The following is a 6,359-nucleotide window of genomic DNA, read 5'->3' on the forward strand; positions in this document are numbered from 1 at the left end:
GTCTTGTTGATCGGGAGGGGTGTGGCGTACCCCAAAACGGACAAAACAGACCTCCTACGGTCGAAACGGGGGTCCTGTTCACCGGGAGGGGTGTGGCGTACCGCAAAACGGGACTCCACGGGAAACTGTTCATCTCCACCGTCGACCTCCTCCAGCCTCCACGGGCTCCTGTTCATCCAGCCTCCACCACGCGCTACTCCACCGGCTACTCTTCAACCACCCCTCCACGGGCAGCCCTCCACCGTCTACTGTTCATCCAGCCCTCCACACCACGGGGTCCTGTTTAACCACCCCTCCACCGTCTACTGTTCATCCAGCCCTCCACCACACCACGGGGTCCTGTTCATCCAGAGGCCATGCCACCGCTCACGGTTCATCCAAACCCCCCCGCAACGCTCATTGTTCATCCGAGAGGCAGCTTCGATCGACTTCAGTTAGCAGCAGTAGCGAAGGAATCGCTCGATCGGATTCAGTTAACAGCCATCGATCGATCGCTCGGGTTCAGTAATGCGTAGCCTGCAGTGCAATCGCTCGGGTTCAGTTAGAGCCCAACGCCTCACTCGGGTTCAGTTAGAGCCAACGCCTCGCACACACGCACGTACGTGTACGAGAGAAACGCGCATCGCTCGGCCCCCGACCTCCCACCGTAACCGGGAACTCCCCGAAATTTTCCTCGCCCTCGCTTCTACCATGGTTTTTTCCGTCATGGACGGCCCAAAGAATGTCATGCAGCTGCGTCTCCGGCCCGCCCAGGACGAAAAGCCCATTTTCTGTCATGATTTTTTGTCATAGAAGTAGGAGCCCACCACATCTATGATGATACCGGTTTTTGTCACAATTATCGTCATAGAAGTGTCATATGTATGACAGAATTTTTTTTCGTTTGGCCCAAAATATCACGGATGTGTCTTTTTTTGTAGTGATATACTCTTATACCCTGAAAACATTGAGGAGAGCCACGAAACACTTTTTCCACCGCTGCAACCTTTTGTACCCGTGAGATCCCATCTTGGGGCCTTTTCGGGCGCTCCGCTGGAGGGGGAATCAATCACGGAGGGCTTCTACATCAACACCATAGCCTCTGCGACGATGTGTTAGTAGTTTACCACGGAACTTCGAGTCCATAGTTATTAGCTAGATGGCTTCTTCTCTCTCTTTGGATCTCAATACAAAGTTCTCCTCGATTCTCTTGGAGATCTATTCAATGTAATACTTTTTGCGGTGTGTTTGTCGAGATCCGATGAATTGTGGGTTTGTGATCAAGATTATTTATGAACAATATTTGGTTCTTCTCTGAATTCTTATATTTATGATTTGATATCTTTGCAAGTCTCTTCGAATTATCAGTTTGGTTTGGCCTACTAGATTGATCTTTCTTACAACGGGAGAAGTGCTTAGCTTTCGGTTCAATCTTGCGGTGTCCTTTCCCAGTGATAGCAGGGGCAGCAAGGCACATATTGTATTGTTGCCATCGAGGATAAAAAGATGGGGTTTATATCATATTGCTTGAGTTTATCCCTCCACATCATGTCATCTTGCCTAATGCGTTACTCTGTTCTTATGATCTTAATACTCTAGATGCATGCTGGATAGTGGTCGATGTGTGGAGTAATAGTAGTAGATGCAGAATCGTTTCGGTCTACTTGTGACGGACGTGATGCCTATATACATGATCATGCCTAGATATTCTCATAACTATGCGCTTTTCTATCAATTGCTCGACAGTAATTTGTTCACCCACCGTAGAATATGCTATCTTGAGAGAAGCCACTAGTGAAACCTATGGCCCCCGGGTCTATCTTCCATCATATTAATCTCCCGCCAACGTGCTATTTCTATCACCGTTTATTTTGCAATCTTTACTTTTCAATCTATACAACAAAAATACCAAAAATATTTATCTTATTATCTCTATCAGATCTCACTTTTGCAAGTGGTCGTGAAGGGATTGACAACCCCTTTATCGCCTTGGTTGCAAGGTTCGTATTTGTTTGTGCAGGTACTAGGGATTTGCGTGTAGTCTCCTACTAGATTGATACCTTGGTTCTCAAAAACTGAGGGAAATACTTACACTACTTTGCTGCATCACCCTTTCCTCTTCAAGGGAAAACCAACGCATGCTCAAGAGGTAGCAAGAAGGATTTCTGGCGTCGTTGCCGGCGAGATCTACGCACAAGTCAAGACATACCAAGTACCCATCACAAACTCTTATCCCTCGCATTACATTATTTGTCATTTCCCTCTCGCCAACTTCCCCCTTGCCGTTTTATTCGCCCTTCACTACTGGAATCATCTTCTTTGCTGTCCGCCATGGCGGACGGCAAAGGCATGGGTCACGGACGGCAAACATCTTTGTCGTCCACCAGCAGACGGCAAACTGTCCGTCTGACCACGTGCCAGCAAAGGCCTTCTTTGTCGTCCACTTCCTGGAAACGGACGGCAAAGGATTGTGCCATCCGCCATCCGGTGCCAGCAGACGGCAAAAACAACGAATGGCAGTGCGGTGGCGTGAGAGCCGTTAGGGGGTTAACGGCGCTCTTTGCCGTCTGCCAGCGGGCGGTAAAGAGTCAAAGCTCTTTGCCGTCCGCTGACAGACGGCAAAGAGCTCAGCTAGGCAGTACTGGGAAGCTACCACGTGGCCAGCTATGCCGTCCACTGGCAGACGGCAAAGTGATTTGAATCTTTGCCGTCTGCTGGCCGACGGCAAAGTGACCAAATAGGCAGCCAGTGTTCCCAGGTTTCACATGTAGCTGACACATGTCCTCATTGCCGTCTGCTAGCGCACGGCAAAGAGGCTATGTATCCCCTGTTTTTATTTGAATCCATTTAATTTGACAGGGTTTCAAACACATATATACATTTTTTTTTCACAGGCACACACAAATATACATATATGATGTATCCAACACACATATATACATATACATATCTATCTCCATCCATGACAACATACATATATACATAGGAAACATAGTTCCATCCATATATACATATTACATATCACAATGTTCATCCAACACATTGTTCCATGCATCCATATAACAAGTTCCACATTTTTCATCGATACAAACGAAAAAAAGATAAGGGAAACAAGCACTCCATGCATCCATGCAAGCTTCCATATAGTGAATTAAATCTGCAAAATGGAAACAAGAAAGTTAGAATAAGAAGACTAGAATCAGAAGAAGAACAAGAAGTAACATTACTTAGGTAAAATGGAGCTAACCTAGCTAATTGTGCCATTTTTTAGTGAACTAAGCATATTATGCCATTTTTGATATAACTTAGAGCTAACTTCATTTTGGAGAAGAAGAAGAAAACTAGAAGAAGAAGACTAGAAGAAGAAGAAGTTCTTCTTCTTCTTCTCTTCTTCTTCTCTTCTTCTTCTTCTTCTTCTTCTTCTCTTCTTCTTTTTCTTCTTCTTCTTTTCTTCCTATTCCTTCTTTTCTTCCTCTTCCTGGATTTTCTTCATCTTATTATGTCATTTGTGGACTAAAAGGGATAAATTATGTCATAAATGGACTAAATAGGCTAAATAAGAAGAAAAATGCCATTTTTGAGCTTACCTAGCTAATTATGCCATTTTTTACCTAACTAAGCATATTATGAGATATAACTTAGAGCTTACTTCATTTTGGAGGAGGAGAAGAAGAAAACTAGAAGAAGAAGAAGCTCTGCACATTTGGTTCTCACGAGTCAGTCATATTAGATAGTAATGCGAACATTACATGCATGATTGGGCTAATATGCACGAGAAACATACCACGATGAGCTCGTATAGGGCCCGGTTAGCGCTATCGTTCCGGTTCCTCTCCTCCTCCAACAGCTTAGCCGTCTTCTCCTCCATCTCCCTCTCCCTCTACGTTGCCTCCCTTTGTGCCTCCCTTTTTGCCTCCTCCAGAAGCTCCTTCGTCTTCAATCTCTCTTTCTCAACAATATCCTGCAACACACCACTCCTCGTTAGCATTGTAATCATCGACGGACGCACACACAATGTAATGGAGGAAACGTGAGAGAGTCCGTATAACTAACCGCCATGGCGATCTCCGCGGGCCGTGCACGAGGCGTTATCTCCCGCCACCAGATATCATCACCAACTCTGTATCAAAAGGATCCTGGCTCGGGTTAAAGTCCTCCCCTTTCCTCGCCTTCCCCTCGTGTCTGTACTTCACAAGCTTGTGGTGGGAGGTCTTGTTGGTGAAGTTCTCTGGATCATCTTGGCCAGACTCCGTGAATGGCTTGGCCTTCTTGTACGGGGCCATATGGGCCATGCCATAGAGGTCGAACAGACCTGGCACATGCTTCTTGTGGTGGTGCGCCTGAGAGAGAGGAACAAAATATTAGTTAAGGGCTCAAGCTAGCATGAAGAATGATATTGCTATGTAAATAGGTCATTTTGGAACTAAGAAAGGTTATTATGTCATTTTCGAGGAAAATAAGCTAAGTATAGGTCATTTTCGAGGTAACCAAGATTATTATGCCATTTTTGACCAAAGTATGCTAATTATGTCATTATTGAGCTATCCAAGGTTATTATGTCATTTTAGAGCTAACTATAGCATATTTACGCATTCTATAGAGCTATCTAAGGTTATCATGTCATTTTAGAGCTAAATATGTCATAAATGAACTATCTAGCATGATGAATGAATTGCATGAATCATGTAGCAAACCACATACCCAGTTATCCCCGTACTCAAATAGGTTGGAGCTCCCTTGATGGTGTGGCACACCTTCCATTTGGTCGCGCTTATCCTTGGCCCTTTGGTGTTCGACTTTCCATTGGTCAGAGCACCTCGCATCCACCAACGCCTCCCAACAGTCCATCTTATCCACACACCATCTCGGGGGCACCTAAGTGAGTCAAGAGAAATTTCAGCGCTACGCCTACGAATCAAATCAAGAAAACTAAGTTCAAGGCCTTAAGAATAGGTAATTACCTGCATGTACTTCTCCTTACTCAGAAACTTGCCGCGACACTTCTGCTTGCCCCTCCTAATACCCTTTGAGGCGTAGTAGTCTCAAACGGCCTGCACCCGAGCCTCGTGCCTTAAGTTCTGAAGTAGGCGCTTGCACTCGTTTTCGACAACCATAGCCGCAGCGTCCTGCTCTTCCTCTGAAACCCTGTAGAAGGTCTGCAATCAAACAAGGCAACACTGATTAGTACAATCACTAGGTAGTGTTCATTTTTAATTCCGTAAAGGAGAAATTACCCAAAATCGACGGAACACAATGTCGGCCACCGTCTCGCACAAGACACCATCGACCCTCTCCTCCAGCGGGGCCGGGGCAACCGAGTACAGCTCCTAGGTCAGCGCTAGCTGTGGAACCTGACCCTCACCGGGCAACGTGACCCACCCAGGGAAGTGCTGCCGGCAAAGCACACCAAGGACCTGGTTGGGCCTACGGGAACCACGGGGGCGTACCCAGCCCCTGCAGTATGACAAGGCCAACGCATTAGATATTAATTTGAAGGAACATGAAGGCAAAAGGTTAAAAAATAGTAAATGCACGTACTTCAACCCTTTAGGCGCAATCAACCACCTCTAGTCGGGGCTCGTCGGCACGGGCGGGAGCTTTGTACAGCCACACTTCTAGACCTTCTTGCCCTTCTCAACCAGCTCATCGTCACTGTAGCTATCTTCTTAAAAGGTGTCCACGCTACCATCCTCCGAGCCACTAGCCTCCGGAGTCTCGTGGGCCGAAGACCCCGTGACCAGAGTCTTCTGGGACGAAGACCCCGTGACCGGAGTCTTCTGAAACAAAGATATTGGGACCGGACTCACGTGGGGCGAAGGATCGGCCACCCGAATCTGGTGGGGGGAAGGATCAGCGACCGGAGGCTCATGGACCGGAGTCCGAGACGGGTCCACGTCATACGGAGCAGTCCTGTGGTCGGGTGAATCAGCTGAGGGTGGCGGCGAGGAAGGTGTAACAACCTTCCTACCTCTCCCGCTGCCACGTCCACCTCTACCAGCCTTCTTCGTCCTCCACCGACCTCTCCCAGCCGAAGAAGAAGCGCCCGCCGCAGTTGTCTACATACTGTCTAGCAGTGCTCTCCAAAGGGGCTGGGCTGGAATAATGGAACCACCCCTCCCAGTAGCGCTCGCAGGAGGCTCGGGGCGCTCTGGACCCTTGCCCACCATCCTGTCAACACCTACAATGACAAAAAGTAAACGAAATTAGTACAACATAAAAAATTTGGATACCTGACATGAACATAATAATAGGTATATAATTTAAGTGTATCATAATCATGACCATAATAAAAATACACCCGATCAACACAAATATATATGGGGTCAGGGTGTGGTGTCAGGGTGTCGGGGTCGGGGTGTCGTGCGGGGGTGTCGTGTCGG

This window comes from Triticum aestivum, chromosome 1D (assembly GCF_018294505.1).
Source record: "Triticum aestivum cultivar Chinese Spring chromosome 1D, IWGSC CS RefSeq v2.1, whole genome shotgun sequence".
Lineage (NCBI taxonomy): Eukaryota > Viridiplantae > Streptophyta > Magnoliopsida > Poales > Poaceae > Triticum > Triticum aestivum.